We start from the raw sequence: 12,094 nt of genomic DNA, 5'->3' as shown, positions 1-12,094 counted from the left end.
TGTGTGAATGATAAATGTGCTACTCTATGGATGAAGATTGTCAATACTTAGGTGTATTACAAGAATGATTAAAACTGATGACCAATGTTTTTTAATTTTATGAAAAACAAGTTTGAAATGGCTATTTAAGAAAGTCTTTTGTTGGGAGTAATCCAAATTATTTTAATAGTGTCAACTTTTCACATATATATAGATGTTTATTTTACAACATACAGGCATTAGTATGAAATTCTTAAAGGTATAAGTCAAGTCCTTTTAGATTTCTTGGCAAGGCTCAAGTATTTCTTGTTAACTTTGCAAGTGTGGGGGAAAACTGACCATACAGAGGGCCATTCTCCTTGATTTATCAGAGTACCCTGTTAAAAAGGGCAGTATCATATCTTCCCTAAGGGCTTGATCTCAAAAGTGGTTTATCCTAGAGAAGTTAAGAATGTGTTCTTTTCCTCTTTTCCCACCATATATTTCTTTGGTGAGGATCTTGCACTCAAAGCAGGGAAAGAACAAAATGCTGGAAAACAGATTCATATTCATCCACTCTTTTCATGTGGCAAGTGGGCCATCACACTTTGAGACAGGAATTTTAAGTCTTTAGTGAACTAGGTTTTACTATGGAGTTGAGATATTAAAATACAGCAGTAAACTCTAAAGTTTTATTGTATTGTGTTTCTTGAATAAAGTATAATTTTGTTACTTAATATTATCATGAAAATACTGAGAAATTTTTACTTATTTTTTCCATTGCTTTTAGTAGGCCTGTAGTCTGGAGGTTTCAATATATTTTATAAAACTATAAATCTTAAAGCAAATATATCCTGATATTAATCACCATAAGAGAAAAAGAGAGACATTTATTGATGTGACTTATAATGTCACAATGACATTGTACAAGGAGACTCTAGCAAATAGAAGGTTTTAATACCATCTATTCTTTCCAAACAATGGAATTCAGAAGGAAAAAAAGAAGACAATATGTTACAGATTATCATGCCAGAACGGAATTGCTGACATTAATAGTTATAATTAATAGTTATAAAATCCTAATGGGTATAACAGCCTGTATTAAACAGCCCTAGTAGATGGCATCACATTCAAGTTATCTATATAATGACTAAGTAACAACATATGAAGTAGAAAAGACTGATTTAGTTGGAGGGATTACGATGGAGACAAGGGAAGCTTCTAAACTCCCTTCCTTCCACAGACACACATACAGAGCAATTCCTCTGAGAAAAATCCAGAAACTAGCTGAATGACTCCTACACATCAGGCAGCTGAGAAAACACCCACACAGAAATGGGTTGGAAAAGGTGAGGCACACTCTTTCCATAAGCACTACTCCCAGCATAGTGCCACACAATCAGAAGGGAATCCCCAACCCTCAGCTTCTACATGAAGAGCAAAGGACTTGGACCACATGTTTAGCACCTCAGTTTTTAAGGCTGCCACTCAAGAGAGAGCCCCTCAAAAACACCTAGGTCCAAAAGCCAATGGGGCATGCATCCACATGACCACAGTGGTGTGAAACTAGAAATTAATTACAAGAAAAAAACTGGAGAATCTACAAATATGTGGAGATTAGCCAAAGGCTCCTGACAACCATTGGGTCAAAAGAAATCAAGAGTGAAATAAAAAAGTACCTTGAGACAAATGCAATTGGAAATGGAAACATACCATACCAGAACATACGGAATACACCTAAAGCAGTTCTAAAAGGGAAGTTTATAGAAATAGATGCCAACATTAAATAAAAATAGAGAAATCAAATAAAGAACTTTATACCTCAAGGAACTAGAAAAATGAGAAAAAACTAAGCTCAAATTTAGGTGAAGGAAGGAAATAACAAAGATCAAAGTGGAGATAAATGAAATAGAGACTAAAAAGACAATAGAAAATATCAATGAAGGTAGTTTTAAAAGATAAACAAAATTGACAAATCTTTAACTAGACAAAGGAAAAAGAAAACTTTTAAAAATCATAAAGGTAAGAAGATCAATTGCAACTAATACCACAGAAATACTAAGAAACTACTATGAACAATAATACTCACAAATTATATACCTTAGAAGAAATGAATAAATACCTAGAAACATATCAAGCATGAATTATAATTAAAAGGAAAATCTGAACTAACCAATAACAAGAGAGTAGTTTGAATCAGTAACCAAATCACTCCCCGACAAAAAAGTCCAGGACCATAAGGCTTCATGGATAATTTCTACCAAACCTTTAAACAAGAATAATTACTAAAACTTTAAAAATTATTCCAATAAATAGAAGCAGAGAGAACACTTCCAAATTTACTTTCAAGGCCAACATTACACTGATACCAAAGCCAGACAATGACACTACAAAAAAAGTAAATTTCAGACTGATTGTTGAACACAGATACAAAAATCCTCTACAAAATATTAACAAACCAAATTAAACAGTACATTAAAAGGATGGAACGAAGATCATATCAAGATCAAGAGGGATTTGCCCAGAGATGCAAGGATGGTTTGATATCATCGAATTAACCAATGTGATGGCACCACATTACAAAAAGAATAAAAATCATATGATCATCTCAATAGAGGCAGAAAAAGCTTTTGACATAGTTCACATCATTTCATGATAAAAAAATCTCAAGAACCTGAGTATAGAAGGAACATACTGCACTATAAAAAAGGCCATGTATGATAAGCCCACATCTAACATCATATCTAATGTTGAAAAGCTGAAAGCTTTTCATTTAACATGAGGATGTCTTCTCTCACCACTATTTTTTCTTTTTTTATTTTTATATTTATTTAGTTATTTTTTTTTGAATTTTTTTTTATATAGCAGGTTCTTATTAGTTATCCATTTCTTACATATTAGTGTATATATGTCAATCCCAATCTCCCAATTCATCACACTACAACCACCACCCACCCCCGCCACGTCCCCCCTTGATGTCTATACAGTTGTTCTCTACATCTGTGTCTCAATTTCTGCCCTGCAAACTGGTTGATCTGTACCATTTTTCTAGGTTCCACATATATGTGTTAATATACAATATTTGTTTTTCTCTTTCTGACACTTCACTCTGTATGACAGTCACTAGATCCATCCACATCTCTACAAATGACTCAGTTTCGTTCCTTTTTCTGGATGAGTAATATTCCATTGTATATATGTACCGTATCTTCTTTATCCATTCATCTGTCAGTGTGCATTTAGGTTGCTTCCATGTCCTGGCTATTGTAAATAGTGCTGCAATGAACATTGGAGTATGTGTGTATTTTTGAATTATGGTTTTCTCTGGGTATACGCCCAGTAGTGGGATTGCTGGGTCATATAGTAATTCTACTTTTAGTTATATTAAGGAACCTCCATAGAGTTCTCCATAGTGGCTGTATCAATTTACATTCCAACCAACAGTGCAAGGGGGGTTCCCTTTTCTCCACACCCTCTCCAGAATTTAATGTTTGTAGATTTTCTAATGATGCCCATTCTAATTGGTGTGAGGTGATACCTCAGTGTAGTTTTGATTTGCATTACTATAATAATTAGTGATTTTGAGCAGATTTTCATGTGCATCTTGGCCAACTATGCGTCTTCTTTGGAGAAATGTCTATTTAGGTCTTCTGCCCATTTTTCGATTGGGTTGTTTGTTTTATTAATATTGAGCTGCATGAGATGTTTATATATTTTAGAGATTAATCCTTTGTCCATTGATTCATTTGCAAATATTTATCCCATTCTGAGGGCTGTCTTTTCATCTTGTTTGTACTTTCCTTTGCTGTGCAAAAGCCTTTAAGTTTCTATAGTTCCCACTTGTTCATTTTTCTTTTCATTTCCATTACTCTAGGATATGGATCAAAAAAGATCTTGCTGTGATTTATGTCAGAGTGTTCTTCCTAAGTTTTCCTCTAAGAGTTTCAGAGTGTCTGGTCTTACATTTAGGTCTATAATGCATTTTGAGTTTATTTTTGTGTATGGTGTTAGGGAGTATTCTTTTTTTTTTTTTTACATCTTTATTGGAGTAGAATCGCTTTACAATGGTGTCTTAGTTTCTGCTTCATAACAAAGTGAATCAGTTATACATATACATATGTTCCAATATCTCCTCCCTCTTGCATCTCCCTCCCTCCCACCTTCCCTATCCCACCCATCCAGGTGTTCAGAATGCACCGAGCTGATCTCCCTGTGCTATGTGTCTGCTTCCCACTAGCTATTTATTTTACGTTTGGTAGTGTATATATGTCCATGCCACTCTCTCACCTTGTCACAGCTTACCATTTCCCCTCCTCATATCCTCAACTCCATTCTCTAGTAGGTCTGTGTCTTTATTCCCATCTTACCCCTAGATTCTTCATTACAATTTTTTTTCTTAGATTCCATATGTATGTGTTAGCATATGGTATTTGTCTTTCTCTTTCTGATTTACTTCACTCTGTATGACAGACTCTAGGTCCATCCACCTCACTACAAATAAATCAATTTCACTTCTTTTTATGGCTGAGTAATGTTCCATTGTATATATGTGCCACATCTTCTTTATCTATTCATCTGATGGTGGACACTTAGGTTGTTTCCATCTCCTGGCTATTGTAAACAGAGCTGCAATGAACATTTTGGCACATGACTCTTTTTGAATTATGGTTTCCTCAGGGTATATGCCCAGTAGTGGGATTGCTGTGTCATTTGGTAGTTCTATTTGTAGTTTTTTAAGGAACTTACATACTGTTCTCTATAGAGACTGTACCAATTCACATTCCCATCAGCAGTGCAAGAGTGTTCCCTTTTCTCCCCACTCTCTCCAGCATTTATTGTTTCTAGATTTTTTGATGATGGCCATTCTGACTAGTGTGACATAATATCTCATTGTAGTTTTGATTTGCATTTCTCTAATGATTAATGATGTTGAGCATTCTTTCATGTGTTTGTTGGCAATCTCTATATCTTCTCTGGGGAAATGTCTATTTAGGTCTTCTGCTCATTTTTGGATTGGGTTGTTTGTTTTTTTGTTATTGAGCTGCATGAGGTCTTGTAAATTTTGGAGATTAATCTTTTGTCAGTTGCTTCATTTGAAAATATTTTCTCCCATTCTGAGGGTTGTCTTTTGGTCTTGTTTATGTTTCTTTTGCTGTGCAAAACTTTGAAGTTTCATTAGGTCCCATTTGTTTATTTTCCTTTTTATTTCCATTTCTCTAGGAGGTGGATCAAAAAGGATCTTGCTGTGATTTATGTCATAGAGTGTTCTGCCTGTTTTCCTCTAAGAGTTTGAGAGTATCTGGCCTTATATTTAGGTCTTTAATTCATTTTGAGCTTATTATTGTGTATGGTGTTAAGGAGTGTTATAATCTCATACTTTTACATGTACCTGTCCAGTCACCACTTATTGAAGAGGCTATCCTTTCTCCACTGTATATTCCTGCCTCCTTTATCAAAGATAAGGTGACCATATGTGCGTGGGTTGATCTCTGGGCTTTTTATCCTGTTCCATTGACCTATATTTTTGTTTTTGTTCCAGTACCATACTGTCTTGATTACTGTAGCTTTGGAGAATAGTCTGAAGACAGGGGGCCTGATTCTTCCAGCTCCGTTTTTCATTCTCAAGATTGCTTTGGCTATCAGGGTCTATTGTGTTTCCATACAAATTGTGAAATTTTTTGTTCTAGTTCTGTGAAAAATGTCAGTGGTAGTTTGATAGGTATTGCATTGAATCTGTAGACTGCTTTGGGTAGTAGAGTCTTTTACACAATGTTGATTCTTCCAAGAATCCAAGAACATGGTATACCTCTCCAACTATTTGTATCATCTTTAATTTCTTTCATCAGTGTCATATAATTTTCTGCATACAGGTCTTTTGTTTCCTTAGGTAGGTTTATTCGTAGATATTTTATTCTTTTTGCTGCAGTGGTAAATGGGAGTGGTTTCTTGATTTCACTTTCAGATTTTTCATAATTAGTGTATAGAAATGTCAGAGATTTCTGTGCATTAATTTTGTATCCTGCTACTTTACCAAATTCATTGATAAGCTTTAGTAGTTTTCCGGTAGCATCTTTAGGGTTCTGTATGTATAGTATCATGTCATCTGCAAACAGTGACAGCTTTACTTCTTCTTTTCCAATTTGGATTCCTTTTATTTCCTTTTCTTCTCTGATTGCTGTGGCTAAAACTTCCACAACTCTGTTGAATTAGAGTGGTGAGAGTGGGCAACCTTGTCTTGTTCCTGATCGTAGTGGAAATGCTTTCAGTTTTTCACCATTGAGGACGATGTTGGCTGTCGGTTTGTCACATATGGCCTTTATTATGTTGAGGAAAGTTCCCTCTATGCCTACTTTCTGCAGGGTTTTTATCATAAATGGGTGTTGAATTTTGTCAAAAGCTTTCTCTGCATTTATTGAGATGATCATATGGTTTTTCTCCTTCAATTTATAAGTATGGTGTATTACGTGGATTGATTTGTGTTTATTGAAGAATTCTTGCATTCCTGGATTCAACCCACTTGATCATGGTGTATGATCCTTTTAATGTGCTGTTGGATTCTGTTTGCTAGTATTTTGCTGAGGATTTTTGCATCTATGTTCATCAGTGATATTGCCCTGTAGTTTTCTTTCTTTGTGACATCCTTTTCTGGTTTTGGTGTCAGGGTGATGGTGGCCTTGTAAAATGACTTTGGGAGTGTTCCTCCCTCTGCTATATTTTGGAAGAATTTGAGAAGGATAGGTGTTAGCTCTTCTCTACATGTTTGATAGAATTCACCTGTGAAGCCATCTGGTCCTGGGCTTTTGTTTGTTGGAAGATTTTTAATCACAGTTTCAATTTCAGTGCTTGTGATTGGTCTGTTCATATTTTCTATTTCTTCCTGATTCAGTCTTGGCAGGTTGTGCATTTCTAAGAATTTGTCCATTTCTTCCAGGTTGTCCATTTTATTGGCATAGAGTTGCTTGTAGTAATCTCTCATGATCTTTTGTATTTCTGCAGTGTCAGTTGTTACTTCTCCCTTTTCATTTCTAATTCTATTGATTTGAGTCTTCTCCCTTTTTTTCTTGATGAGTCTGGCTAATGGTTTATCAATTTAGTTTATCTTCTCAAAGAACGACCTTTTAGTTTTATTGATCTTTGCTATTGTTTCCTTCATTTCTTTTTCATTTATTTCTGATCTGAACTTATGATTTCTTTCCTTCTGCTAACTTTGGGGTTTTTTTGTTCCTCTTTCTCTAATGGCTTTAGGTGCAATGTTAGGTTGTTTATTCGAGATGTTTCCTGTTTCTTAAGGTAGGATTGTATTGCTATAAACTTCCCTCTTAGAACTGCTTTTGCTGCCTCCCATAGGTTTTGGGTTGTCGTGTCTCCACTGTCATTTGTTTCTAGGTATTTTTTAATATCCTTTTTGATTTCTTCAGTGATCACTTCGTTATTAAGTATTGTATTGTTTAGCCTCCATGTGTTTGTATTTTTTACAGATCTTTCCCTGTAATTGATATCTAGTCTCACAGCATTGTGGTCAGAAAAGATACTTGATACAATTTCAATTTTCTTAAATTTACCAAGGCTTGATTTGTGACCCAAGATATGATCTATTCTGGAGAATGTTCCATGAGCACTTGAGAAAAATGTGTATTCTGTTGTTTTTGATATGTCCTATAAATATCAATTAAGTCCACCTTGTTGAATGTATCATTTACAGCTTGTGTTTCCTTTTTTATTTTCATTTTTGATGATCTGTCCATTGGTGAAAGTGGGGTGTTAAAGTCCCCTACTATGAATGTGTTACTGTCGATTTCCCCTTTTATGGCTGTTAGTATTTGCCTTATGTATTGAGATGCTCCTATTTTGGGTGCTTAAATATTGACAATTGTTATATCTTCTTGGATCGATCCCTTGATCATTATGTAGTGTCCTTCTTTGTCTCTTCTCATAGTCTTTATTTTAAAGTCTATTTTGTCTGATATGAGAATTGCTCCTCCAGCTTTCTTTTGGTTTCCATGTGCATGGAATATCTTTTACCACCCCCTTACTTTCAGTCTGTATGTGTCTCTAGGTCTGAAGTCGGTCTCTTGTAGACAGCATATATATTGGTCTTGTTTTTGATCCATTCAGCCACTCTGTGTCTTTTGGTGGGAGCATTTAATCCATTTACATTTAAGGCAATTATCAATATGTATGTTCCTATTCCCATTTTCTTAATTGTTTTGGGTTTGTTATTGTAGGTCTTTTCCTTGTCTTGTGTTTCTTGACTAGAGAAGACCCTTTAACATTTGTTGTAAAGCTGTTTTGGTGGTGCTGAACTCTCTCAGCTTTTGTTTGTCTGTAAAGTTTTTAATTTCTCCATCAAATCTGAATGAGATCCTTGCTGGGTAGAGTAATCTTGGTTGTAGATTTTTTCCTTCATCACTTTAAATATGTCCTGCCAGTCCCTTCTGGCTTGCAGAGTTTCTGCTGAAAGATCAGCTGTTAACCTTATGGGGATTCTCTTGTGAGTTATTTGTTGTTTTTCCCTTGCTACTTTTAATATATTTTCTTTGTATTTAATTTTTGACAGTTTGATTAATATGTGTCTTGGCATGTTTCTCCTTGGATTTATCCTGTATGGGACTCTCTGTGCTTCCTGGACTTGATTAACTATTTCCTTTCCCATATTAGGGAAGTTTTCAACTATAATCTTTTCAAATATTTTCTCAGTCCCTTTCTTTTCCTCTTCTTCTTCTGGAACCCCTATAATTCGAATATTGGTGCATTTAATATTGTCTCACAATTCTCTGAGACTGTCCTCAGTTGTTTTCATTCCTTTTTCTTTATTCTGCTCTGCAGTAGTTATTTGCACTATTTTATCTTCCAGGTCACTTATCCATTCTTTTGCCTCAGTTATTCTGCTATTGATCCCTTCTAGAGCATTTTTAATTTCATTTATTGTCTTGTTCATCATTGCTTCTTTCATCTTTAGTTCTTTAGGTCCTTGTTAATTGTTTCTTACATTTTCTCTATTCTATTTCTAAGATTTTGGATCATCTTTACTATCATTATTCTGAATTCTTTTTCAGGTAGACTGCCTATTTCCTCTTCTTTTGTTAGGTCTGGTGGGTTTTTATCTTTCTCCTTCATCTGCTGTGTGTTTTTCTGTCTTCTCATTTTGCTTATCTTACTGTGTTTGGGTCTCCTTTTTGCAGGCTGCAGGTTTGTAGTTTCTGTTGTTTTTGATGTCTGTCCCCAGTGGCTAAAATTTGTTCAGTGTGTTGTGTAGGCTTCCTGGTGGAGGGGATTAGTGCCTGTGTTCTGGTGGATGAGACTGGATCTTGTCTTTCTGGTGGGTAGGTCCACATCTGGTGGTGTGTTTTGGGGTGTCTGTGGAGTTATTATGTTTTTAGGCAGCCTCTCTGTTAATGGGTGGGCTTGTGTTCCTGTCTTGCTAGTTGTTTGGCATAGAGTGTTCAGCACTGTAGCTTGCTGGTCATTGAGTGAAGCTGGGTGTCAGTGTTGAGATGGAGATCTCTGGGAGATTTTCACCATTTGATATTATGTGGAGCTGGGACGTCTCTTGGCCAGTGTCCTGAAGTTGGCTCTCCCACCTCAGAGGCACAGCACTGACTCCTGGTTGCAGCACCAAGAGCCTTTCATCCACACGGCTCAGAATAAAAGGGAGAAAACGTAGAAAGAAAGAAAAAAAGAAAGAGCATAAAAGAAAATAAAATAAAGATAAAATAAAGTTATTAAAATAAAAAATAATTATTAAGAAAAATTTAAAAAATAAAACGGTAGGATAGAACCCTAGGACAAATGGTGAAAGCAAAGTTATACAGACAAAATCTCACACAGAAGCATACACACTCACAAAAAGAGGAAAAGGGGTAAAAATAATAAATCTTGCTCTCAAAGTCCACCTCCTCATTTTGGGATGATTCATTGTCTATTCATGTATTCCAAAGATGCAGGGTACATCAAGTTGATTGTGGAGATTTAATCCACCACTCCTGAGACTGCTGGGAGAGATCTCCCTTTCTCTTCTTTGTTCACACAGCTCCCGGGGCTCAGCTTTGGATTTGGCCCCGCCGGTGCATGTAGGTCACCAGAGGGTGTCTGTTCTTCACTCAGACAGGACAGGGTTAAAGGAACAGCTGACTCGAGAATTCTGGCTCACTCAAGCTGGGGGAAGGGAGGGGTTGTGGATGCAGGGTGATCCTGCTGCAACAGAGGCCAGCAGGACTTTGCACCAGCCTAAGGTGCACCATGCATTCTCCGAGGGAAGGTGTCCCTGGATCCCGGGACCCTGGCAGTGGCAGGCTGCACAGGCTCGCCCGAAGGGAGGTGTGGATAGTGACCTGTGCTCACACACAGGCTTCTTGGTGGTGGCAGCAGCAGCCTTAGCATCTCATGCCCGTCTCTGTGGTCCATGCTATTAGCTGCTGCTCGCACCCATCTCTGGAGCTCCTTTAAGCAGTGTTCTTAATCCCCTCTTCTCACACACCAGGAAACCAAGAAAGAAGAAAATGTCTCTTGCCTCTTCGGCAGGTCCAGACTTTTCCCTGGACTCCCTCACGGCTAGCCGTGGTGCACTAACCCCCTGCAGGCTGTGTTCATGCTGCCAACCCCAGTCCTCTCTCTGTGCTCTGAGGGAAGCCTGAGCCTCAGCTCCCAGCTCCGCCTGCCCCAGCGGGTGAGCAGACAAGCCTCTCGGGCTGGTGAGCGCTGGTTGGCACTGATCCTCTGTGCGGGAATCTCTCCACTTTGCCCTCCACACCCCTGTTGCTGTGCTCTCCTCTGTGGCTCTGAAGCTTCCCCCTCTGCCACCCACAGTCTCCACCCATGAAGGGGCTTCCTAGTGTGTGGATACCTTTCCTCCTTCACAGCTCCCTCCCAGTGGTGCAGGTCCCATCCCTATTCTTTGGTCTCTGTTTATTGTTTTTTTAATTTTTCCCTACCCAGGTATATGGGGAGTTTCTTCCCTTTTGGGAGGTCTGAGGTCTTCTGCCAGCGTTCAGTAGGTGTCCTGTAGGAGCTGTTCCACGTGCAGATGTATTTCTGGTGTATCTGTGGGTAGGATGGTGATCTCCATATCTTACTCTTCCGCCATCTTCCCAGAAGTCCCTGTAGGGACTATTCTAACTTCATTCTTTTATATGTAGCTGTCCAGTTTTCCCAGCACCACTTATTGAAGACACTGTCTTTTCTCCATTGTATATCCTTACCTCTTTTGCCATAGATTAGTTGACCATAGGTGCGTGGGTTTATCTCTGGGCTTTCTATCCTGTTTCATTCATCTATATTTCTGTTTTTTGTGCCAGTACCATACTGTCTTAATTACTGTAGCTTTGTAGTATAGTATGAAGTCAGGGAGTCTGATTCCTCCAGCTCCGTTTTTTTCCATCAAGACCACTTTGGCTATTCAGGGTCTTTTGTGTCTCCATACAAATGTTAAGATTTTTTTGTTCTAGTTCTGTAAAAAATGCCATTGGTAATTTGATAAGGATTGCACTGAATCTGTAGATTGCTTTGGGTAGTATAGTCATTTGCACAATGTTGATTATTCCAATCCAAGAACATGATATATCTCTCCATCTGTTTGATTCATCTTTAATTTCTTTCATCCATGTCTTATAGTTTTCTGCATACTGGTCTTTTGTCTCCCTCAGTAGTTATTCCTAGGTATTTTATTCTTTTTGTTCCAGTGGTAAATGGGAGGGTTTCCTTAACTTTCCTTTCAGATATTTCATCATTATTGTATAGGGATGCAAGAGATTTCTGTGCATTAATTTTGTATCCTGCAACATTACCAAATTCATTGATTAGCTCTAGTAACTTTCTGGTGCCATCTTTAGGATTCTTTATGTATAGTATCATAGTATCATGTAATCTGAAAAAAGTGACAGTTCTACTTCTTCTTTTCCAATTTGTATTCCTCTTAATTCTTTTTCTTCTCTGATTGCCATGACCAGAACTTCCAGAACTATGTTGAATAATAGTGGTGAAAGTGGACATCCTTGTTTTTTTCCTGATCTTAGAGGAAATGCTTTCAGTTTTTCACCATTGAGAATGATGTTTGCTGTGGGTTTGTCCTTTACGGCCTTTATTAGGTTGAGGTAGGTTCCCCCTAATCCCACTTTCTAGAGAGTTTTTATCATAAATG

At 37.3% G+C, this 12,094-nt stretch overlaps 1 protein-coding gene across 3 annotated transcripts in view; it reads left to right on the top strand.

Annotated features, from left to right (window-relative positions):
* The window catches only part of GRIA4 (glutamate ionotropic receptor AMPA type subunit 4), a 520,203-nt gene that overhangs the window by 380,682 nt on the left and 127,427 nt on the right, over window positions 1-12,094 (top strand). The window lies entirely within an intron of this gene.

Source organism: Phocoena phocoena, chromosome 8 (genome assembly GCF_963924675.1).
Source record: "Phocoena phocoena chromosome 8, mPhoPho1.1, whole genome shotgun sequence".
Taxonomy (NCBI): Eukaryota; Metazoa; Chordata; class Mammalia; order Artiodactyla; family Phocoenidae; genus Phocoena; species Phocoena phocoena.
The sequence above is the reverse complement of the archived record's forward strand: the minus strand, read 5'-3'. Positions and strand labels throughout refer to the sequence as shown.